The sequence below is a fragment of the Rhinatrema bivittatum genome, chromosome 2 (assembly GCF_901001135.1).
Source record: "Rhinatrema bivittatum chromosome 2, aRhiBiv1.1, whole genome shotgun sequence".
NCBI classification, from domain to species: Eukaryota; Metazoa; Chordata; class Amphibia; order Gymnophiona; family Rhinatrematidae; genus Rhinatrema; species Rhinatrema bivittatum.
The window spans coordinates 67921303-67947987 of NC_042616.1; the positions used below are offsets into that span (position 1 = coordinate 67921303).

General features: G+C 44.2%; 1 protein-coding gene across 1 annotated transcript in view; it reads right to left on the reverse strand.

Moving 5' to 3' along the window:
• The window catches only part of WNT9A (Wnt family member 9A), a 293795-nt gene that overhangs the window by 198720 nt on the left and 68390 nt on the right, over nt 1–26685 (reverse strand). The window lies entirely within an intron of this gene.

Consider the following 26685-nt stretch of genomic DNA (forward strand, 5'->3'; position numbering starts at 1 on the left):
CCATTAGCTTCATGGAGAGTCCTCTAGTCCTATTTCAAAGGGTAAAAAACCATTCCCTATTTAACTTTTCCACCCCGCACATGATTTTATAGACCTCTATCATATCTCCTCTTACCCAACTCTTCTCCAAGTTGAAGAGTCCTAGCCTGTTTAGCTTTTCCTCTTAGAGTAGCCATTCCAATCCCTTTAACATTTTGGTTGGACTTCACTGTTTCTCTATACCTTTTCTAGTTCTACTATTTCTTTTTGAGATAGTGCAACCAGAATTGCACACAATACTCAAGGAGTGGTTTACACTAGGGATTGATCCAAAGGCATTATGCTATTCTCTGCATTATTTTCCATTCCATTCCTAATAAAACTTATTTGTTCTGTGATCACTGCTGTATACTGAGATTTTGATCTCAAAGTATTGTCCAAGGTGACTTTAAGATCCTTTTCCTAGGTAGTGATGCCAAATACAAAATCCAGTATCATGTATCTATACTTTGGATTATTCTTCCCTATATGCATCACTTTGCACTTATCCACATTAAATTTCATCTGCCATTTATATGCCCAGTCCTCCAGTCTTACAAGATCCTCTTGCAATTCCTCACAATTGGCTCATAATTTAAACTCTTTGAATTGTTTTGTGTCATCTGCAAATTTGATCATCTAACTCGTTATTCCCTTTTCCAGATCATTTATAAATATATTAAAAGCACTAGTTCTAGTTTAGATCCCTAGGCACTCCACTATTTACCATTCTCAATTGAAAGAAATGACCATTTAGTCTTATGTTTCCTATCTATTAACCAATTGCCAATGCACAACAGGACATTGCCTCCTATCCCATGACTTTTTAATTTTCTGATGAGTCCCTCATGAGAGACTTTCTAAAATGCCTTTTGAAAATTGAGATACAATATATAAACTGATTCATACTTGTCTACATGTTTATTAACCCCCTTCAAAAAATGTAACATTTAAAAGAATAGATTTGCCTTACTAAAACCATGCTACTTCTGCCCCATTAATCTGTGTCTATCAAAAAGGTCAGCAATTGTATTCTTCAGAATAGCTTCTACTATTTCCTCTGGCAGTGATATCAAGCTTACCTGTCTGTTATTTCCCAGATTACCCTGGAACTCTTTTTAAAAAGGGCATTTCATTGACCACCCTCCAGTCTTCAGGTACCATAGTTGATTTGAATGAGAAGTTAATGATTACTAATAACAAATCTGCAATTTACATTTTGAGTTCTTTCAGAACTCTGGGGTATATACTATCTGGTCCTGATGATTTATTACTCTAGTTTATCAGTTTGATCTATTACATCTTCCTAGTTCACCATGATTTGCTTCAGTTCCTCTGAATCATCACCCACAAAGAATGTTTCCAGCATTGGTATCTCTCCAATACCTTCCACAGTAAAGACCAAAGCAAAAAATGCATTTTGTTATTCTGCTGTTGTTTTTTCTTCCCTGAGCAGATTCCTCATAGGCTTCTTGCTATGAAAATTCTTGAAAAAGGTTTAATTTTGGGTTTTAGCTCTCTGACAAGTTTATTTTTCTAATTCTTTTTTGCCTGTCTTAATAAAGCTTTACATCTAACTTCTGAATACTTTTGCAAAGTACATATGCATATTTTAGGCATATGAAAACATGCATAGAAAAACTGGTTGAACTGGCACCAGTTTGAAACTTGAATGAAACATATCTCATTGAAGAAAAAACTAAATGAAGACTGGACTGTGGGCCTTCCAACATCAGTGTCCCAGTACTTTCAAATAGCAATAATCATTTCTACAAGCTCATTTCAGGTGTCCTATTGTTTGTGATTCTAGTTAATGGTGAGGGAAGCAACAGAATATCGATCAGCTGCCTGTAGGATTAGCAGGTCCTGAAAACAACAATAATTCATATCCACATCATTTCTGTCTGAGGCATTTGAGCAAAACAGAGGGATCTCCAAGAAACTGTCTAAACTTTTATCCAGTGGGAGCACTAAGAAGAAAGGATCACCTTGCTGGTGGCTGAAAGGAATCAATAAATGTTTGCTTGGGAAATTTTCTTTTTTAACAGTATTGGGACGAAGTTAACTATTTGGGAATATTATTTAGTGTGTTTGTGTGTGTTTGTGCTTTTGTCCTTTAATAGTCAGTAAGGCAGGGAATAAACTGAAGTTAGACTGTTTGTATTTTTAAATAGTCAGTCAGTAAGGCAGCTAATATGCAGTAGTTAGTTTGTTTATTTTTAATAGTCTGTAAGGCAGCTAATAAGCAGGAATTAGAGTGTTTGTATATTAAAAAAAAAAGTAGCCAGGTGACCCACTTTCTAGAGGGGTTTCCTTGAGCATTTCTGGTGTTTAAACTGACCACACAATGCTTTGTGGTCTATCTACTTTCATTTGAGATCAGTGCTACAGGTACCGAAATTAAATGGTTGAGGTGGGGGGAGAGGGGTATGAGGCGGATGTCAAAAGGCCCAGAAGTAGCCTGAAGTTTCTCTTCCAGATGCAGGTCTTATATAATACTGAAATAATGAAGCCCAAGCATGATGATTACTGAAGAGTAAAAGCAGAGGAAATGTATGCTAAAGAAACTCAAAGGGGCCAATGCAAAAAACGAATAGTGAAAGTGGGCGCTGAGTGTTCAGTGCCCATTTTCCTAGCACACCCCCAGGCATCTATCCTGGGGGTGCCATGCAATATTTAAATTAGTGGTCACGTTGTCAAGGAGGCGCTAGGGTCGATTGTGAGCCCCTAGCACCTCCACAGCGGGAGCCCGCGAGCGGTCAGCTATCAGCGGCCATCCGCTGGTTAGAAAAACAGACTCTGAATTTATCGGCATCCATTTTCCTAATCAGTGCACGTTCAGGAAACGGACGCTTGTTAACTGTATTAACAGTATTTTCTGCTTTTCTGTACAACTTTTGGGAGTGCTCAGTGCGTTCATTTCTGAGCACAAAACTGTGCGTTTTAGATGCACACTTTTTTTTTTGTATTTCGGGTGATTAATTAATAGCCTCATCAACATGCATTTGCATATTAGTTTTGCCGCACGTGGGACGCGTGTTGTGGAGGCGCTAATCCTCTTATTGCATATTGCAGTGTCGAGCCTGGGTCCCTGCTGATGTCCCGGCATCAGGACCCAACCTCCAGTGCTCCTACCATGTAACAGGGGCTGGCCAATGGCATGGATATCCTGTCACATGGTAAGGGCAAAGGGCCATCGGCGCCATCTTTATGAGTGGCAGCCAACGGCCCGAGAACGGGAGATCGCTCCCGGGACCACCACTGGACCACTAGGTAATTTTAAAATGTTTTGGGGGGATCGGGAGGGTGGGGGAAGCTAAGGGGTCATTTTTAAAGGGTCGGTGGGTTTTTTTTTTTATCGAGCCATCGGCGCCATTTTTGAGTGGCAGCCAAAATGGCACCGATGGCCCGAGAGCGGGAGATCGGTCCCCGCGCCCCCACTGGACCACCAGGTACTCGTAAAAAGTTTTTGGGGGGTTCGGGAGGGTGGGGGAAGGTAAGGGATTAGTTTTATAGTGTCGGGCCTCACTAAAAAAAAATTAACGATGTGAATTGGAACTGATTCCGATTCACATCTCCACCGATCAGATTTGTTTCTCCCTCCAGCCGAACCCGATCGTTAAGACGATCGGGCACACGATTCACATCCCTACTCTTTAGCCTTTCCTCATAGGGGAGTTGTTTCATCCCCTTTATCATTTTGGTCACCCTTCTCGTTACCTTCTCCAGTGCAACTATATCTTTTTTGAGGAACTGCACACAATACTCAAGTCTCACCATGGAGCGATACTGAGGCATTATGACATTCTCCGTTTTATTCACCATTCCCTTCCTAACATTCTGTTTGCTTTTTTGACTGCTGCAGCACATCAAACTGACGATTTAAATGTATTATGCACTATGATGCCTAGATATTTTTCCTAATATGAAATCTAACATTGTGAAATTACAGCATGGGTTATTTTTCCCTATATGCAGCACCTTGCACTTGCCCACATTAAATTTCATCTGCCATTTGGCCGCCCAATCTTCCAGTCTAGCAAGATCCTTCTGCAATTTATCACAATCCACTCGTGATTTAACTACTCTGAATAATTTTGTGTTTTCTGCAAATTTGATCACCTCACTTGTCATATCCATTTCCAGATCATTTATAAATATATTAAACAAAACCGGTCCAAATACAGATCCCTGAGGCACTCTACTGTTTACCCTTTTCCACTGAGAAAACTGACCATTTAATCCTACTCTTCATTTCCTGTCTTTTAACTGGTTTGCAAACCACAAAAGGACATCACTTCCTATCCCATGACTTTTTAATTTTCTTGGAAGCCTCTCAAGTGGGACATTGTCAAACACCTTCTGAAAATGCAAGTATACTACATCTTCCGGTTCACCTTTATCCACATGTTTATTCACCCCTTCAAAAAAGTATAGTAGATTTGTGAGGCAACTTCCCTTGGGGAAATCCATGATGGTTCTGTCCCATGAAGCCATGTTTATCTATATGTTCTTTGATTTTATTCTTTAGAATAGTTTATATGATTTTTCCAGCACTGAATTCAGGCTCACTGTTCTATAGTTTCCCAGATAACTCTTGGAACCCTTTTTAAATATCGGGGTTAATTCGGACTCCTTCCAGTCTTCAGATACAAATGACTATTTGAATGATAGATTACAAATTATTAGTAATAGGTCTGAAATTTCATTTTTGAGTTCTTTAAGAACCCTGGGGTGTATACCATCTGGTCCAGGTCAGCATATCTGTTATTCCATGGAGTCACCTTTTTCCCAATAGCTTGCTTCTGGGTGCTTCTCACAACACCACATATTTACAGACAATATATGTCAGCCTAGATAGAAGTTGCCTGCTTAGTTTTGGGGAAAGGGCTAGGGAGGTCATACTGGCAGAGGAAAAGAGAGATTGAGGTTGCACCAATACAAATTTGTTTGGGGGGAGGTACCACCCTTCATGCCACCCCCTTGCCCCAAACTAAGCCTGTGTATCATAGCACAGGTGACATCATAGGCTGACTCCGTTTTTGAGTCAGTTAAGCTTGGAAGGACTATGTTTTTTTTTTTGTACGGCACTGTATAAGTCTATGATAAGTAGTAGCAGTACTTTAAGAAAAGCTTCCTCTCAACTCTGTGACCTCTTGTGAGGAAATGTCTGATCCAGAACTGAAATGTGCCACCCTCTGGTCTCGATATAATAGTTCTACCAATCAGCCAAAAGGAGCCCTCCCTATTGGTTAAGTTTTAAAACCACGACTCTCTCTTCTCAGCTGTCGTTATTTCACACCACTAGAAATAATTAATCACAGAATGAGAACAAAGCCTTCATAAAGCAGGAGAGAAAAACTAAGCAAATCGAGCCCTGTATGTTGTCCAAATCTGGAAGCGTTCTCACGTTTCAGCACAACTGTTTGCTTCTATCGTTGATAATAATAACATGATTTTCAAAGATCAGTGTCTGGAAGTCAGTTATTTTCGCTGTCTGTTTTCTGGAGGTTTCTTTAAGTATGAAACCACCCAAGTGTTAAACCCTAGCCCTACACCTGAGTGTCTGGCAGCTCAGAGTACTTCAGTGCAGAAATCCCAGGGCACTGCTTTCAAAAGACTGCACTGACACGTTGCCCTCTAACTTCTTTTGGCTTTCGAGCCTCTATAATAGAAGAGAGTTAGATGAAATTCAAACTCCAGGATTCTTTGGTTATGTCTTATGCCTTATGCCAAAATTAAAAAAAAAAAAAAAGAGAGAGAGAGACAAAGGCGTTCCCTTGAACTGTATAGACCATTAATAAATAAATAAAAAGTCTGCAAGCAAGCAAAGGAAGCAGAGATGGGAGGAAGTGGTCACCATGGCTTCAAGGGCCATGCACACATTCCACGCTGGCTCAGGTCCCAGCTCCTGATGGAGCCTGTAACCACTGAAGCACAAGATCTTCCGGCACTTTCAAAATAATGAGGTTCAAATGGTGAAGTAGCAAGAACAGAAACTTATGAAAATAAATGGAAGAAAATATGTGTGCGTCTGTATATATCTATGAATTTATGCACACATGTGAGCGGGCGAAAAAGAGCTTTGTAGCTACATACACATACTGAACCATTCTCACTTTACTTATCTGAAATGCATTTTATTTGGAGCTGAGCTGTATAATGAGGTAAAAATGAATACTTGATTTGGATGGCTCCCCTTGCATGTATTTGAACGTCAAACCCAAAAAATGTGTTTCAGACTCCTGTGGGAATGTTTAACGCAAACCTTCTCTGTGCATCAGTGAGGTGCTGGAGGAAGCTTCCATTAGACCCCTGGGTAAATTATTTTATGAAAACAAAGCCTGTATCTCTTTAATGAACTAAGGGCCAGATTTATTAAGACTTTTCTCCCATATAGGGGCCAATGCAGTACATTGCACGTAAAAAAAAAGTGCGTCCAAACTGGCTGCCCATTTATTAATGTGCGCGCATTCACATCTCTTGGGCGCCCAAAGCAATAGGACGTGCATGAAAATTGTGCATCCCTAGCATGCCCTTGGCATTGGGCGCCCAGGAAACATGGCTCTCTGTGTGGGTTAGGAAAACAGATGTTCAATACAAGCTACCGGCTACCAGCACAATATACACACACAATATACACAGCCTGGAATGTGTATATTGTGTGCGTGTATTGTGCGCCCAGAATCTTTCCCCCCCACCCTTTTAATTTTTTCCACCTTTTCATTTTATCATGCTACAGCTTTCTATGGATCTTCCAACTTAGTAGGAGACACCACAGAAAGCAGGAATTTTTGGGTTTTTTGTTTTTTTTTGTGAGCCCGTGACATGTGGCAAGGCTTAATGCCAGCTCCCGGGCTGGCATTAAATTTGCCACGTTAAGAAGGGCGCGTTGGAAAGCAGTAATTTATTGCATCACGGGGTAATAGCTAATAGCCTCATCTATTTGTAATTTGTATATATGATGAGCGCTATTAGCTATGTGTGAGTTTGGATGCTCTGACCCTCTTATTGCAACAGGGGTTATAGGCGTGCATCCAAAACATGTGTTAAACTGTGTGCTAGGCTGGGCATTACATTTGCCTCTTTGTGTCTACGGGAAAAACCCTTGGGGGTAGATTTTCAAACATACGCTGAAGCACGATTTTATAGCAATTCACACGCGCATGTGCAGTCAGCGCGCACAAGGGGGGGTGAACCTTTGCAAACTGTGCGCGGCGACTCAATCGGGCCTTCCCCAGTTCCCTCCCAGTCCACTCCAATTAAAAAGCGGACTGGGAGGGAACTTCCCTACCCCCCTACCTACACTCCCTCCCTCTTTCCTTCTCCTTCCCACCCCCTAAACTCTACCTATCTTTTTTTTTTTGGTTTGCAACTTACTTCAGGGCGGTGTTACGCTTGCCACTCGCGGCAGCCCTGCTGTGCGGCCCTCTCACCTCTCTTCACAAGCTTAGGGCTCCAGCTCCTTGTCGCTGGCGGCGGTGAGCCACCAGTCCTGACCTCAGACTTCCACCAGCTCCTCCAGCCCTGCTCCACTTCCTGGGACCTCCAGCCATGATGCCTCCATCCGTCGGGCCTCTCCGCAGGGTTCGCGAAGAGAAGCCACCGGCAGCGCCGTACCCCTCCCTAGGCGCGCGCTCACCAGTCAAACCTTTGTAGGGCCCACAGCGGGATCCTGGCCGCGGACCCGGATGTTGACATCAGTTCTCTCAACATATAAAAGCTCAGGCAGCGCTCCTCAGTATTGCCTTTGTAACATATCACCTTGGTCTCCTGTTCTGGTTTCAGAGTTCTAGTTGCCTTGCGCTTGTCTTGTTTCCTCTGATTCCTGGTTACTGTTCCTTGTGTTCATCTCGTCTGTCTACTGGATCATCTACTTGGTTCTGACCTCTGCTATGCCTGATTTCGCCTGCCTTCTCCCAGCCTGAACTCAGCTAAGCCTGATTTCACCTGCCTTCTGCAAGCCTGACCTCTGCCATGTCTAACCATGCCTGCCTTCTCCGTGTCTTGACCATTGCTACATCTGACCATGCCTGCCTTCTCCGTGCCTTGATCATTGCTACGTCTGACCACTCCTGACTTCACAGTGCCTTACCATTGCTATGCCTGACCACGCCTGCCTTCTCTGTGCCTTGACCATTGCTACATCTGACCACTCTTGCCTTCTCCGTGCCTTGATCATTGCTACATACGACTTCACCTCAGATACCTTCCTAGTGCCACCAGCTTCCATTCAAGCTTGAAACTGATGCCTCTGTCCCTATCCTCTGGACACGGACTATTAAGGCTCTGGCCTTCCTTTGCTCAGACACTTTCAGTTCCTTATTGTCCCTTGGTGCTTCAGTTCCTGTCCATGTCCTGTCCAAGATAGGACCACGCCACCTGCTGGCTATCTCTGGGTTGAAGCATCTCCTACCTGTACTCAACCTTGAGGCCCGCCTAAGTCCTGCCGGCCCCAGCACCCGAAGGCTCAACCCGAGGGGAACGTGAGCTGGTATAGGTGAAACTCCAGTGGCCTCCAGCTTCAGCCCACTCCACCTGCTGACAGTGGGGACCCATAGGCCCTCACCTATGGGTTGGGTTGCGTCAACCCCACCTCAGCCCAAGGATCCACCTCCGACGTAACAGGCAGAGCTGAAATAAGTTGTGCGCGCCAGCCGGCTGGCTGACAGCATACAATGGCGCTGTCCCGGCCTTCCCCCTGCCCTGCCCATCCCCAACCAGACCCCGCCCCCTGGCCCACCCATTTGAAGAGGCCTGGCACTTGTGCACATACCAGGGTTTTCGCACATGGCAGGGCCTGTTTGAAAATTCGCACAGTGCGCGCAAGGCCCAGCCATGTGCATAAATCCCAGGTTTTAAGCACGCAGGCTTTTTAGTGAATCAGGTACTAAGTATGACTCTCCTGAAGTTTAAACATTTTACCTCTAGAGGACTTAATGATGTCCAAAGAGGAAATTAAGCCAGGATTTCAAAGAGCCTAATGGGGTTTGTAGTCTTCAGGCACTATGACCTTAGAAGTGTTGCGACCGTCACTGCCCGATGTCTCCACTCCGCCCACCTTACTGAATTGGTGACTCCCTCCGGGGTTGAAGGACGGCTGGCTGCCGCGGTATCTCCCTGCTGAGTTCCTCCGTTGTCCCCGGACCGGCTCGATGCTGCACTTCCGCCATGTTGCCTGAAGCCTAGGGTGCGCACACGCGCTCTGATTGATGTACCAGCAAGGGTGCGAACCTCAGGGGTGTCCCCCTGAGATGACGTCATCTGCTTCCAATACTTAAAGTCTTTGAAATTGCTAACAGACGAGTTAGCTAAGGTTAGCTAAAGTTAGCTAAGGTCAAGGTTATGATTCAGATTTGGTTTCGCTACCTAAGCTACTCTGCCTCCTCGAGCTTACCAGACGTACCCGCTCCTCGGGAGCCTCGCTCTCTCTTTTGCCTTTCAGGTTTACAGACAGGAACCGGTACTCACTCCTCGAGGGCCCTTGTTCCTGACTCTCTACTGATTCTCTTCTGCCTGGAAGCTATCCCTGCCTACAACATCGTGAGTTACCATCGCTCTCTCAGAGCTTTCCCTGGAACCAGGTACTCGCTTCTCGAGGGCCTACCCTTTCCAGCTGCTGAGCTTCTACAAGACCATTATTGTGAGTGTTGTCATCTAGTTCTGCTCATGAACTCTGCATACCCTGCCTACTCACTATCTACAGTTTCTCAACAGCTCAGCTATCCTGGGATCGCTGTTCCAGTATCTAAGGGACTTCAGCCCTGCTAGGCACTTTAGCTCACTACTGCCACCTCTGGTGGTTCTCAAAACCTGTTTAATAAAAGAACTAGTGTGTGTCTGTCTCCATACTCTAAGCCTAGCCGGTGGTCCCTCTCAGGATCTTCCCCCAGGGGCGTGGTCATCTGCCACTGGCCCAAGGATCCACCTACAACTACACCAGAAATAACTCCCTTATCTGGTTGCTCCTCCCATCCGCATTGTGGATCAATACAGATAACTAACTCTAGCAACTCAGATTACTACAAGAAGACTGCAGAAGATGATTGCGGATAATTACAACTAAATTAAAAAAAAAAAACAAGCTGCTAGAAAGAGTTGAAGAAGAGAATGGCCAAAACATCATGCACTGTTGGAAGCTAGTTTAGCCTGGATTTATATTTGTAGCTGTCTGATTTGAACGCTTGATGACCTAAGCCACTGAATTGAATAGTGAACTCTGAAGTTTTGACTTTTAAGTGTTATTAAAAAGCCTGCACTGTGTCTGTGTGCCATGTCTCATATCTGGGGAAGGACGATATAATAAAATCCTACCCCAAAGGGTTTCATAGGAAGGATTACTTGGTTACAACCTCCAAGTGGAGTAGAGCTAGTGAAAGCCCCTGAAAAAAAGGCATATCCTGAGTCAGAGACAAGCAAACAAGTGACCAGGGAGGCATTGAAAGCCAACATGCGTCAACAACGATGTATAATTTCTTCATTCGGTCCTGCAAAAGATATTGAAACTTCTGCAGTAGCCAGAGAAAATTGAGAATTGTTCACGGTCAGAGGCACACAACAAGGAAGGAAAAAAAATTCAGAATCCGCATTCTCTCCAAATTCTTGAGCTTCACTCAGAGAACCCCAGGGTCCTGAGATGAGAACAGCACATTTTCCAGTGTCAAACCACTACCATACGTCCAGCACCTTGTGAGATGTGGGATGTGTCAGTGGGGCAGGAGGGTTCAGGTCAGGGTTGCAGGTGAAAGGAGGGAGAGGGAAGGCAGAAGTTATTTCAGAATTCAGTGGGGGCGGCAGGCAGGCTCCTCAGGACCATATGCCTGCGACCTTTTTGCTCTTTTGGTGGACTTTGGGGATGGCAAATGGGTTCGGGCGCTAGGTCCCTCCTCCATAAGTTTGAGGCTTATAGTGGGGGTGAGAGGGTGGAAGATCAGGTCTGTAGGCCTACAAAATTATTTTTCCCATCTCTCAACTGTCTAAAATGTTGAATCCACCAGCCAGTTAGGGCTAAAGTTATCCAGGTACATGTTCCTGGATAACTTTAACCCTGCAGTAAAGCATGTGCGAACTTGGACGAATAACTTATTCAGCTAACTCGAAATATCGGAGTTAGCCAGGTAAGTAAGCCAGCTCAGTTATCTCCTCCCAGGATCATACCCAGAATGCCTCCAATTTATCGGGATACATGTTATCTGGTTAATGAACACCTTAGAACACCTACATTCAAAACCTCCTTTAGTAAACGAGCCTTTTCCACCGCAGGCCCCAAACAGTGGAACCTGCTCCCACCGGACTTTAGGCTGGAACAATGCCCAATTACATTCAAGAAGAGACTTAAAACGCTACTATTCAGACAAGCCTCCCCATAACACTCGTCCTTGCCTCACCCTCCACGGACCTTCTCTTCCTAAGCTCAGATGCCTAAGCACTTTTTCTTCCGCTGCCTAAGCTAATTAATATATGTATATTAGTTTCATTAATTCTATGGTAACCCTCCACTACCCTCCCCCCCCCCCCCACCTTCAAACCCCCCCTTCCAACCCCCTTACAATCCCTCATTCCTACCCCCTCCCTCGGAATACCTTGTTACCCCAAAAAGCCTACTCAGTTCTTACCAGTTTAGGACACGTTACTCCCCATGCTTAAGCTGTATCCAAGTTTTTCTCTCCCCCTGTTCTATGTAAGACAACTTTGTCACTGTTTTATGGTTGCAATGGAGTGATAATTAACTCTGTTATTTGAACTTCGGTATAGAAAAGTTATAAATAAATAAATAAATAATGACTTAGCTGGATACAATTTGTCCTATGGCCAGATATTCAAACCTCAGGGTTTGTCCGGCTACCTCAAAAGTTATTCAGACAAACTCCTATGAATATGGACCTTATGGTTTAGAAAGGGAGCTTGTGAGATGCAGGCACAAAAGCAAAAGCCCCAGGCAGAGCACACAGCAGCTGCGCCCTTCACCGCCTGCCTTTTTTCTTCCTTGCCCAACAAGCTGAAGGCGGTGGTAGCTGCCAATGTGTTCCCATCTCCCCGTGAACTGTATGAGTGCCAGCTGTCGTGACCACCCAGACTGTACACCTCATTTGCAATGGTGCTGAACTAAGTGTAGCCATTTCAGTAGGGGGTGGAGGAGAAGGGGGAGGCTGGGGGACAGGGGGGAATCGCATTGCAAAGAGAACAGCGAACTGTTTGTACAGGGCAGAAGTTTGGTCAGATGTAAGCAATGTGATGGGGAGGGGCTGCAGGGAAATGTTCATTCTCCCTCCACTCTGATGACGGAAAACTGCAGACGCTGTAATAAAACAGTGGTGCATCCAAGCCCCTGTCGCTCAGACGGCTGGAATGCCTTCACATCCGGATTCTGACTTCATTGCCTTTTCTGTCATTTTTCGGCATTCTGTGGATGGAAGAAGCACGCTGGGGGGACCCAGAGCTACCCCTTGTGGCTCCAGTTTCTATGATTATTTAACCCTACTGTAAAACCTGGATTAGACTAAATTCAAGGATCAGATTCTCCCACCATTTTCAGTAAAGGAGTAGCCTAGGGGGTTAGAGCAGCAAACTAAGAAGCAGGGAAGCCACAGTTTAAATCCCTCTGCCAATCGTTGTGACCTTGGGCAAGTCACTTCACCCTCCACTGCCTCAGGAGCAAAATGCAGGGTTAGATTTACTAACCCACGATAATTCTATAATGGTCATCAAACAGTGTTTATCAAGCAATACAGCCATATTGTGTGCTTTGTTAAACAATTATCCATCCTCCTTTAGAATTAGCTGCTTTGTGTGCACTTGCATTCATAAATTGCCTAATGCATGCAAGGAAGCTAATGCACAGGCAATACAATGCCAATAAAATAAAGCTGCTGACTTACAAAAGAAATAGACGTCATTTTGTCACATTTCAAGAAGGTGTAGTTATTTTCTCGAGAGAACATCAGGATGCTAATGCGCATCTCGATATCCCCTAAACTAGAGGACTCTTAGAGGGTCCTGTGACCCAAAAATAACTGCCTCTGCCCGAAAGGCCAACTCCACCAGGGGTCTTTGCAGACCTCCACTTACCACCTCGCCACCTATCGAGGTGGTTCAGAGTCAAAATATTAATGTAAAAAAAATGTTTTAATCACATGGTGACACCCTGCCCCTTCTTTAACCTTTCCTCTTTGTTGAAAAAAACTCCTGTCCCAACCAGAGACGAGTCCTCGGTAATAGCTCCCCCCATTCCTCCCAAACCCCCCCCCTCTGCTTGGATCCCTTTTCCAAATTAATTAGGCCATGGTAGTCTACGGTGGTCTCCTCTTCCTCTCCCTCACGTATCAGGGCCGGTCAGGAACATTTTGGAATATGGCGGCAACCGGCCTGGAACTAGGGGGTGCTCCGGGCTGCCCCTATACAACCAGTACGTCTTCTTCTAGGGGGAGTCTGGGGGCAACCCTAGACTACCAGGGCCTAAATGTTTTGGAAGGGCAGTATGGGAGCAGAAAGGGTTTGGGGTGATGGGGAAAGGGGGAAAGGGGGAAGGGGGCAAGGCATCACAGACAATTTAAAATCTTTTTTGTTTTAATTTTAGACTTGGTGCCACCTTGATAGGACATAAGAACATAAGAAATTGCCATGCTGGGTCAGGACAAGGGTCCATCAAGCCCAGCATCCTGTTTCCAACAGAGGCCAAAACCAGGCCACAAGAACCTGGCAATTACCCAAACACTAAGAAGATCCCATGCTACTGATGCCAGTAATAGCAGTGGCTATTCCCTAAGTAAACTTGATTAATAATAGTTAATGGACTTCTCCTGCAAGAACTTATCCAATCCTTTTTTAAACACAGCTATACTAACTTCACTAACCACCTCCTCTGGCAACAAATTCCAGAGCTTTATTGTACGTTGAGTGAAAAAGAATTTTCTCCGATTAGTCTTAAATGTGCTACTTGCTAACTTCATGGAATGCCCCCTAGTCCTTCTATTATTTGAAAGTATAAATAACCGATTCACATCTACTTGTTCAAAACCTTTCATGATCTTAAAGACCTCTATCATATCCCCCCTCAGCTGTCTCTTCTCCAAGCTGAACAGCCCTAACCTCTTCAGCCTTTCCTCATAGGGGAGCTGTTCCATTCCCTTAATCATTTTGGTTTCCCTTCTCTGTACCTTCTCCGTTGCAACTATATCTTTTTTGAGATGCGGTGACCAGAATTGTACACAGTATTCAAGGTGCATAACACAGTATTCAAGGTGGGGTTTGGGAGGGGTCTGCTTGGTTCCCCGGGGGTATTTTTGACACTTTTGGGAGGGAGTGGGTTTCAAGCTGCCCTTTAAAACTAAGGCAGCCCCCATGCGAAGTGAGCCACCTTCACATGTTTTTGCCCCCTCTGTCATGTTCTTTTTTGTCACAGAGCTTTTCCACGATAAAAATTAACATGGCAATATTGACACAATATTTTGTCAGGAAAGGGCAAATTATAGCAGGACCACCCTGTGATGTTTCACCCCTCCCACGTTAAAATATTGCAGCTTGATACATCTCCCACTTTCATTGTAAGCCCTCTGCAGACAGCGAAAGGTTTTTTAGTACCTGAATGTAATCCATTCTGACGTGCCTGAAAAGCAGAATATAAATCAAATGAATACAATAAAAAGCTGCAAGAGTAGGGTTGGAGGACTTATTAACATTCACAGAAATGTTGGGCCCCAAACTTTAACTGCATCTTTAACCCAGAAGGCAGAATACAGAGTGAGTGCACCAAAACAATTTTCAAGCATCATAGGGTGTCTGTCTACTGCCCATCACTAGCGATCAGCCTAAACAAAAAATGAAGAATAGTAAAACAAGCAACAAGCACATCCTGGCTTCCTATGTCTGCTGGCTTTCAAGAGAGATTTTGCTCCAATGCAAGTCTCCTATCACAATGCTTTCCAGGAACTGGAGCCCAGCCATACTGATGCAGAAGCAGGGCTACACCTCTCCGAGACTGAACTGGCTGTGCTCTGAGATTGGGAAGCCTGGCTTTGATGCCCCTCTGTAATTACAGCGAGCCATGAGAGGAGAAGGATAAAAGGCGGATGGCGTCACCTTCTAAGGCTTCGTAGTAATTTCTAGCGAGCTGTTAACGTTGCAGTTTTAAAGTAACCGGGGACCAGATGTTACAGATATCACAGCCTGAATCCCCAACCTGAGCGACTTTTTCCATGCCTTTCAGACCACAACTCCATGACTTAGCTGTGCTTTTCAGAGAGCAATCTGTGAAAATTCCTGGAAGAAATAAAGGCCTTGCAATAACATGAAATCTTGGCTGGCCATCAAAATAAATAAATCACATGGAGCAAACAAGTAGTGGTGACCTTCATCTGTAAAAAAAAAAAAAAACCCCACCAGTGAAAATATAAAGTGATATATTGCAAGCTAGTTTCCCCCTCTCCCCCTGGCCCCCACACACATAAAAGTGCAGAAACTCACATCCCAAACAAACAATGATCCCTGTATCCAAAAAGGAGACCCCTTAACATAGCATCAATTTCATATTTTTACCCACAGTTTGTTCATGAAATTCACCACCATTTTCCATGATGAATTTGTGCCACCTGTTCTGCAGCATTTAACCAAGACATTGCAAGGTGGCAAAATACCAAAAGTGCATCCACCTTGTGGCAGGATGGCATTCTTAGCCAGACAATTGAAGGGCATGAATGGTAATTAGGATGCTCCCTGACCATTGGACAAGGAGCCACTGACAAAACTTTGTTCAGGCTTTCCAAGCCCCCAAGTCACCTGTTATCTACCCAGTACTGCAATGATGGATTATACAAACACAGAACCCAACCTCTAAGCCAATTTCTTCTACGCTTGCTAACTTCCTACAGCAGTTCAGCATACCCTACTTAAGGGGTGGCCAACTCCGGTCCTCGAGAGCCACAAACAGGCCAGGCTTTCAGGATATTCACACTGAACATGCAAGAGACAGATTCAATGGAGGCAGTGCATGCAAATCTCTCTCAGGAGTATTCATTGTGGATATCCTGAAAACCTGGCCTGTTTGTGGCTCTCGAGGGCCAGAGTTGGCCACCCCTGTGCTACTTGATCTCTAATTTTATACTTGCTTCCCTACTACTAGGGATCCTCAGTGCTTATCCCATGCTTTCTTGAATTCTGTCAATGTTTCTGTCCCCACCCCCTCTATTGACAGGTTGTTCCAAGCATCCACCACCCTTTCTGGCATAATATTATGCAACGCCTGTCCTTCAGGAGCAACTGAAACTTCAACAGTCAGAAAGCCTGTTATAAAAAGTGAAGTTTATAGTAACTGATATTATACACAGTAGCTCCTACTGAGAGAGAGCCTACTGCTTTACATTTAGCTTACAGAAGTGAAGATGTTGCTTTTCACTTTTCAAGTGGCCTTTTTGAACAACAATAAGAAGCACTTGGCACAATGCACAGTAGTTGATCAGCAGCAACCCTCTTCAGCTGACATGAAATACTGCTTCAGTTTACCAACAACTGACTCGGAAAAACAAGAGGCAATCCAAATGTGTTTTTAAGTTTGAGGTTCAGAATCTCTAAATACTGATGATGTTTGAGACTGGTTACTACCTCTGCTGAAAAAGTTATTAACTGCAGCTACACAAATAAACATTAAATAAATAAATAAATAAATAAATAACATTGAAGAGTGCCCTCACTGTAACCTCCCCCCCCCCACCCGACTCTACTTCCCCAAACAAATTCCTGATGGACATCAGAGAGATTAGACTGCTATTTGACTGCTCGATACCTAGGACCTGATGGGACATATACTTCACTACTCTGGACAAAAAGTAAGTGGGCCCAATATTCAGCGCCACTTACCTGGATAAGCTCCGCCTTATCCAGATAAGTGGCAGTGTCTGATTATGCAGCCTCATTAAGTGGCTGCCACTTAGCCAGATAATTCCTTAACCAGCTATGTAGTTAGCCAGATAAGCAGTGGGAGGGATGGGGGCATAAAGGGGAGGAGCTAACTTATAGGGTCATTTATCATTTTGCATTAGGGCCTTAATGCTAGCAAAAGCAGGGGGCTCTCAAATAACTGACATATTCAATTAACAGTAAGGATGTGCTTTCATTTGAAATGAATGGGTAAAATACACCAAATGGGACCATTTTTGTTTCATTCATTGATCCCTGAAACGAATGGAAGTGCTCACAAATTAAAAAAAAAAAAAGTGGTTCATTCACTCATGTCTCCAAATCAAGTCTATGACCCATTGAAAAGTGCTGCAGTGACACTAATATGTATACGTTTAGCAACCAAGAAATTCCTGAATGCGGCAGTAGCCAGTTCAAAACCAAGAGGGGAGAAGAGGGCAAGTAGACAGGATGGAGGACCAACCAAGGTGAAACTGCTCCAGAACTGACAATACACCTTGGGGATCATGCTAGCACTGAGCCTTGCTGTCATTTCTCAGACTCTACACATTAGGGTTCTTAATGCCACTCTGCCTTGCTGTTGTGCCCCTTATGCTACACTTGGGGGTCTATCTGTCTATTTGCCATGCCCCTGATGCTGCACTTGGAGGTCTTGCTGACACTCTTTCATTACTCCTTGGAGGTCTTGATGCCACTTTTCCTTGCTACTGTACACCTTCTACAACTTAGGGTTCTTGCTGCCGGTACGCCTTGCTGCCTTATCTCAATCTTTACACCTTGGGGGTCTAGCTGCCACACTGCCTTGCTGCCATGCTCCTGACACTATACCTTAAGTATCTTGCTGCCATCCATGCCCCCGATGCTACACTTTGGGAATCTTGCTGCCATATTGTTTCCAGTGGTAATTTTATTTAAAAAAAAAAAGGTACCAGGTCAGAGTAAGTGATGGCCTCCATCTCCCTCTCCAGCTACAATGAGGAAAAGGAAGCAAGTTCAAAAGGGTTCCAGGTTGATGACATGGGCGCCACCTGGCAGAAAATCACCACTCCGTTATATGTAATGAGGGGGCATGGTTCTCAGCATGGTTACTTATGTGCATTTGCATCTTCCAAATTCCAGGTGAACATCTATGTGTCTGGATGGACTCATACTCTGCCCATTACTCTGCCCTTCTGATGCCAATCTTGTGTGGGCACAAATGGATAGGGAGGCTGGATTACTAAGGGCATGCAAAACAAAATATAAAAGGGAATTTCAGGTATGATCATGGGTATGTCCTTTCATGTGACCATACAAGATATGGATATTTATTGTTGTTCAGTTTTAGTTATGCTTAGTTTGTTTTTGTGTTTTATTATCGATGTCCTTTAAAATCTGCATTGAACATTTTTTCAGACATTGTGGAATATAAGAAATGTACAAACAAATAATAAATAAACACATTGTCTTACTTTGGGATTTTTTGTGCTGTTTTATTCATTAAAAAATGGGGGGGGGGGAGGAGGATGCTTGGATGGAGCAAAAAAGAGGCCTCTTCCAGCTCTTTGCAACCTTATGAGTAGCTTCCCCCTCCCCAAGATGAGTTTCCCTTTTCCCTTTTAAACACTAGAAATATTCACTTTCATGGGTGCCATGCAATCAGATCCATTGGTAATCGTGATATTTATTTATTTATTTATTTATTTATTTAGATTTTTTCTATACCGGCATTCGTGAAAATGTCACATCAAGCCGGTTTACAATAAACAATGGGGTGATAACCGTAACAGAGAACGAGATAATATGTATTAAACATAGTATAGATGCAGTTACAATAAAACAAGGAGTTGTACAACTAGGAGCAAGAAGAAGAAAAGATAGTAACTTTAACATATCTAGTGATATCTAGGTCAGAGTCAGTCCCCGTGGGATTAGCTTTAATAAATTTTAGTGATCTCTGGAAAATCAGGTAAAGAAAGATAAAGAATAATCACATTTTATATGCAACTCACTACCTAAAAATGAAAGATGTTAAACCATGACATAAGAATATGAGAACTGCCATACTGGGTCAGACCAAGGGTCCATCAAGCCCAGTATCCAGTTCCCAACAGTGGCCAATTCATGTCACAAGTAACTGGCAGGATCCAAAATACAAGACAGATTACATGCTACTTGTGCCCATGAATAAACTGGGGGACTTTTCTTACAGGAACTTGTCCAAACTATTTTAAACCCAGCTATGCTAACTGCCTTTGCCATATCCTCTGGCAATGAATTCCAGAGCGTAATTGTGCGTTGAGTGAAAAAAAATATTTTCTCCAGTTTGTTTTAAATGTGTTACTTAGTAACTTCATGGAATGTCCCCTAGTCTTTTTTTTATTTTTTCAAAGAGTAAACTACTGATATGCTTTTACTCATGCCACTCCATTCATGCTTTAAAACATAGTAAAGTATAATTACATCTCATGAAAAAATACATCAGTTGCATGTTGTGATAGAGAAGCTTTTGATATTGCATCAGTCCCTTCAAATGTGATCTTAGGTCTCTTGCAAAGCTCCGTGCATGGCAAAAGCTTTGGAAAAAATCTTCATTCCAACGCACATCCAGTCAAAGGAATCACACCCTCCAAAAGGTCCAGTTTTCACCAGAACCAGGCACGCCGACATCACCCATCCTCTAATGAGCAAGGGAAAGGCATTTTACTTCATCGTCTTCTCATATTTGTAACTATTCTGCAACCAGTAACAATTATAGCCGCAACCTCATTCCCTGCTTTAGGACTGCAAAGACCTATGCTGGAATCCTTTCCCAAACCAAAATATCAGAACAGCACACAAGGGTGTATAAAAAGTGCATGCCAGCATGAAGACAGATATATAAAATAAAGCAGTTTCTATTTCTGTCTCAGACCTTTAGAAGCCAAGGGCGAGAAGAGGAGAAAAGGTGTAGAGATCTTGGTTTAAAACAAGCTGAAAAAGTAATAGGCATTGCAAAACTCAGGGGCACGTTTGGGGGTTCAGGCAGGCCAGGATTATTTAGAAATAGGCAACATAGGCAGCTACATCTAGAGCCAAATTTTTTAAAGGGGCCGGACTTTTATCACTGCTCCCAGCTGGAACCTGGGGCTATGGCCAGTTGGCCACCAGCCCCACAGCACTAACTGGAGAAATTCAGTGCAGGATCTCCTGCAGCTGCCATGCACTGAAAGGCCCTGTAGCCACAAATCTCTATTCCCCACCCCTTTCAGTGACAAATCACTCCCACCCCGGGGAGTGATTTGTCACTAAAAGGCCCTGCGGCATCCTCTTCCAATGTCTCTTGAATACTTTTCCGTAGCAACAAGAAGCCCATGCAGAAGGAGGGGGCAGAGCACTGCAGGACCTGTAAGTGTATGACAGCTGCAGGAGGTCTTGCTCTGAATTTCTCTGCTTCTATAGGGCTAGCACAAGGACTTAGAGGTAGGAGGGTCTGGGCACCAGCCCTGAGATGGATTTAGTGGTCTTGCCAAGCAAGACCACTACATCCATCTGACAAACTCTCTTGCATCCAATCCTCACTCTCTTTGCCACGCTCAATTCCCTCCTCAAACTTTCTTCACCTCCCTTCCCCCTTCACTCTCTGCCCATAATCACATTAACTGTATACCGCTGAGTACAATACATTTGTGATTAGCAGTTTTTTACATGTTCAAAATAACTAAATAAATAAGATTCACAAGATAAATTTTGAATTCTCAACAAGGTCACTCTATCTCACTCTCTCCCGCTTCTTTCCTCTACCCTTCCCCTGGTCTCTGCCACTTTCTCCCCCTTTTCTGAACTCACAGTAGAGGAAACTGCCCATCTTCTTTCCTCCTTCCAACTCACTGCTTGTTCCTCTAACCCCATTCCCACCCAGTTCCTCAGCTCTAGCTCCACTGCACTCTGTCACATCCTCAGTCTATTACTTTCCACTGCTTATATTCCTGCTGAGTTCAAACATGCTATGATCACACCACCCTACTAAAAAACCCTTCACTGGATCCCACCTGTCCTACCAGCGATCTTCCCATCTCCCCCTCCCTTTTCATTCCAAACTACTTGAATGTGTTGCTCAGCGCTGATGACTTGACTTTCTTTCATCTCAAGCCATCCTTGATCCACTCCAGTCTACTTTACCACAGAAAATACCCTTGCCAAAGTTTCCAATGACATGTTCATGGCTAACGCCAAATGGCAGACAAAGGTCTTTACTCAGTCCTCATCCTCCTTGACCTATCTGCTGCTTTTGACATCGTTGATCAGCACCTACTCCTTCCTACTCTGTCCTTACTTGGATTTCAGAATACCGTCTTAGTTTTTCTTACCTCTCCCAACACACTTTTAGTGTTTCCTCTGGTGGATTCTCCTCTACTGCCATCCCACTGTCAATTGGTGTGCCTCAGGTTTCTGTCCTGGACCCTCTTCTCTCTGTACACTAATCCCCTTGGGACTCTGATTTTCTCTCATGGTTTTAATACCATCTTTGTGCTGATTCCCAGATTTACCTCTCTACACCAGAAACTCATCAGGAATCCAGTCCCACATCTCAGATTGCTTGTCTGACGTTGCTGCTTGAATGTCCCACCACCACCTTAGACTCAACATGGTCAAGATAGAGCTCTTTATATTTCTCAGCAAGCCCACTTCGCTTCTTCCTCCTTTCTCTGGTTCTGTGAATAACACTGTAATCTTCCCAGTCTCCTCAGCCCAAAACCTTATAGTCATCTTTGAACCTTCTACACATATCCAAAACAATGCTAAAATGTGTCATTTCTTTCTCTATAATATCACTAAAATGTGTCCCTTCCTTTCTGAAAATACTACCAGAACCTTTATCCACTCTCTCATCACTTCCTATTTAAATTATTGCAACCTACTCCTCACAGGTCTCCCGGCAAGCCATCTCTCTCCACTATAATCCATCCAAAATTCAGCTGAGTGACTTAGCTTTTGCCACACCCATGTAACCCCTGTTCTCAAGTCACTAAGCTCCCTATCCATTCCTGCATACTTGGCTGGTGCTAGGGGATAGGCAACCTAGGCACCTTCTGCCTCATGCTGCCTCCCCCCCCTCACTATCACCGTCGCCCCCTCCCCCATTGCACCGCCACCTCCATTAGGGGGCATGAGCCATGGGGGGCCATGAATGGCGGCATCACTGTGGCAAAGAGCAGTGGAGATTGCTGAATCTCCACTCCTCTTTGGCGCCTCTGCTCGTGGCCCCACATGGCTCGTGCCCCCTAATGGTCAGTGCCCTAGGCCCAGGCCTAGTTCACCTAGTGGTTCCACCGGCCCTGCCCGCATACAGTTCAGGCTCCTCTTACTCACCTACAAAAGCCTTTACTCTGCAGATCCTCACTACCTCTCCTCCCTTCTCTTTCTTTACACCCCTCCTCATGCACGTCAGTCATCAGGCAAGTCACTCCTATCTATGCTTTCTTTTCTAACTCCAATTCCCAAATTTGCCCTCTCCACTTGGCTGCACCATGTGCTTGGAATAGATTTCCTGAGCTGGTGAACCATGCTCCCTTTCTTGCCTTATTCTGTTTAAAACCTCAGTTGTTTGAGATGGCTTTTAAATTTTAACCCCCGGTTGTCCTGTTTACACCCTCATTAATTTTTAGCCATTGTCTTAATAAATTAAACTCCCGAAGTCTGTTTTACATTTGTCCTGTATATTTGTCTTGATTAGATTGTAAGTTCTACTAGGAAGGGACTGTCTCTTACATGTTTTTGTACAGTGCTCTAGTAGTAGTAATAGTAGTAGTAGTAGTAGTAATAGTAGTAGTAGTAGTAGTAGTAGTAGTAAGTAGATTTGATTACATGAGATCAGGAGGAAGGTGGGGAGCATACCTTCCCTGTCCTAATGCCTGTGGGAGCACCCAACTTAAATCTAGCCTTGGGGTCAGGTGGTCCTGAAAATGACTAGACAGATGGATAGACTGATTGTCGGCAATAGGTGCTTACACTGACAAGCATACCTAAAAAGGAACAGGGAGAGAAAACTTAGGTAGCTTCTACCCAGGACCAAACAAAAGGAAGAGAAACTAAACACCTCAGTGAAATTAAATAAGGTGATAAGTACAGACGGTTACATTCTGCAGAAACAATTGATGGAAGATTAATGTAATATTTTTTAATAGAAGGTTAAATATCTTGATTAAAACCATATCAGTTTGTTAAAGTTATTAAATCAGGAGAGAAGTATTTGCTATGTTCTGATTTTGCTTTAAAAGCTCTTAACAGCATAATGTTTGATTTCTTGCTGAAGTTTAGGAAGGAATGCATATAGGGCACTGTTTTCTACTACTGAGTGAGCCCTAGTGGGACGTCTTGTGTACATAGTTTGTAGGGAGCTACAGTAATTTTTTTTTTTTTTTTTTTTTAGCAACATCATACACGAATGGCAGGAGGAAAAATGAGACAAGAAAGATATAAGGAAAGGCCTTTTTAAAATAGTATTTTGCTTTGGAAGAAGGGGGAAATGAAAGGCACATCATGCTGTATCCCATCACTTTTTGGGGATCTTCACTGTTCATACCAATCCTTCCCTGCATAAGCTGACTGTTGCGTCGGAGGTGGACCCTTGGGCCGAGGTGGGGTTAACGCAACCTGTAGGTAAGAAGCTACGGGTCCTCACCGTCGGCAGGTGGAGTGGGCTGATAGGCAGAGGCCGCTGGAGCTTCACCTATACCAGCCCTTGTTCCCCACGGGTTGAGCCTTTGGGTGCCGGAGCCGGCAGGACTTAGGTGGGCCTCTGAATGTAGTTGTAGTAGGAGTTGGTTCAACCCAAAGACAGCAGGTGAGGGATGGCACAGATCTACTTTGGACTGGATAATGTCCTAGAAACTCGGGCACCAATGAAACGAAGGCAGACAGAGGGCTCTCGAGTAAAGGTAGGCCAAAGCCTGATGAATCCACGTCCAGGAAGTAAACAGAAGAGGCGTCCAATGGTAGGCTTGAATCAGGGATGGCGGCAATCCAGAGGCAATGGCAAGCAAGGCTGAGGTCTGATCATGGAGATAGTCAATAGCCTAGTCGGATGAAGCAAAGGTCTGGGCTGGAGATAGGCTGTAGCATAGTCAGGCGAAACAGAGGTCTGGATCTGGAGATAGGCTGTAGCGTAGTCAGTCAAAGCAAAGTCAAAGTCCGTGTAGGCAATCCGAAGCATAAGCAGAACAAGAACAAGGAAATAGAACCAGGAACAACAAGGAACAGGAATGCAGGGAAGAGACGAATCTCTTAGTAGCAACGAGTACTCGACCAGCGAAGAGACCTGTTGCAAAGGCAACGCTATGGAGCGGAGCCTGAGCTTAAATACTATGAACAGTTTGACGTCATCATCTGGGGCCACGGCTAGGTTCCCACTGCGGTCCCTACATAAGGATCAGCAATGTGCGCGCGCCTAGGGAGGGGTGCGGCGTGAGTGGTGGCGTCTCTCTGCGGATCACGCGGAGAGGCCCGATGAGTAGTAGCATCAGGACCGGGATCACCAGAGTCTGTAGCAGGTTTGGAGGCACCTGGGGAGGCCCGAGGACGGAGCTGGCAGCCCACCACCACCTGCGAGGAGGAACCAGAGGCTGGAGTCCTTGTGGAATGGTGAGAGGGCCGTGCCGCGGGTCTGCCGTGGACGGCACATGTAACACTAGCTCTGATGCATGAAGACCAATGATCTGATGAATCCATGGACTTATCTACCCAATCCTGGCTTATTAACCTGTAGTGCACAGCAATATGGAGGTATGGCATTTCAGGTAAGTTAAGCAGAGAAACTACTTTGCATCAATTTGGTGATTTTGCAGGAGATGGACAGCCTTGGAACATAACATAAGATATGCCATACTGGGTCAGACCAAGGGTCCATCAAGCCCAGTATCCTGTTTCCAACAGTGGCCAATCCAAGTTACAAGTACCTGGCAAGCACCCAAACATTAGAAAGATCATAAGCTACTATTGCTTATTAATTACTGTAATAGCAGTTTATGGATTTATCCTGTAGGAACTTATCCAAACCTTTTTTAAACCCAGTTGCACTAACTGCTGTAACCACATCCTCTGGCAATGAATTCTAGAGCTTAACTATGTGCTGAGTGAAAAAGAATTTTCTTTGATTTGTTTTAAATGAGCTCCTTGCTAACTTCATGGTCCTTCTATTATCTGAGAGAGTAAATAACTGATTTACTTTAACTTGTTCAAGTCATTTCATGATTTTTTAGACTTCTATCATATTCCCCCTCAGTCGTCTCTTCTCCAAACTGAACAGTCCTAACTTCTTTAGCCTTTCCTCATAGGGCAGCCATTCCATGCCCCTTATCATTTTGGTTGCCCTTCTCTGCACTTTCTCCAGTGCAACTATATCTTTCTTGAGATGCGGTAACCAGAACTGCACATAGTATTCAAGGTGCAGTCTGACCATGGAGTGATACAGAGGCATTATGACATGCTCCGTTTTATTTTCTATTCCCTTCCTTATAATTCCTAACATTCTGTTTGCTTTTTTGATTGCCACAGCGCACTGGGCCGATGATTTTAATGTATTATCCACTATGACGCCTAGATTTTTTTCCTGGGTGGTAAGATAGAACCTAACATTGTGTAACTACAGCAAGGGTTAATTTTCCCCTATATATATATCACTTTGCACTTGTCCAAGTTAAATTTCATCTGCCATTTGGAAGCCCAATCTTCCAGTCTCACAAGGTCCTCCTGCAATTCTTTACAATCTGCTTGAGATTTAACTTAGTCTGCATACTTTTGTGTCATCTGCAAATCTGATCACCTCACTCGTCGTGCCCCTTTCCAGATCATTTACAAACATATTAAAGAGCACCGGTCCTTCCTTGGAGAACCGAACAAATACTCCCTAGGCAGCAAGGTTGGCTTTACCCACATTGGTACAGTGCTACCCTCGAAAGACCACCTGGGAGAGATGGCAAACTCGCTTCACGTGCCTCGCGAAGCTATTGATGTCTGCACTGAGACAGCCAACAACAGGAGCGATGATTCTTGTACTTCTTTCATCTTTAATGTACTCCCATGCGCACAAGCATGCTAGCGGAGTAGATGAAGGGAATCCATCTGTGTGTATGTGTGTGTGTGTTCCAGTTATATTAAGGCTCCCTATGGTCTGCTCTGTTTTTCCTGCTGGTATATTTATTTCACTACTTTAGCAACCCAGCAGATTTTTTTTTTTAAATGGAATTGTAGATATTTATCCTGGCTGCACCTTCTGAACAAACTAGCATATGACACAAGTTCATTTCCAGCCGATGCCTGAAAACATTAATCTTCATTCATCCCCAATGGGAATTCTAGGTTTCCCCCATTTATCACACTCCGAGGTTTCTGCCGCCATAAATGGTGTTTACTTTGCTCGTTCTGCAATGCTGAGGCGCGTAGGTGATCGAAGCAGAGTGTATATGTTGCAAAATAAATAAAGTATCCCTTTAATGCCCTCTTGGAAGCAGTTTGCTCAGAAGGGACCGGCAATGCTGATGAAAACCATTTAAGGAAGAATTGGGGTGCAGTGAAACCCTAAGCAGCTCTGGCTTTGCATTTAAATGCAGAACCCAAGCAGCTACACTCGGGATATCGATCACTCTTCTCATGCACATATGTTGGCAAGCGATAGGTGATGGTATTTCCAGCAGTCACTGGCAACAACAGCAGGTATACATTTAAATAAAGCGTCGGTGGCAGCAAAGAGAGTATGATGGGGTAAATCAGCTGACGGAGTCTCCAGGACAAAAAAAA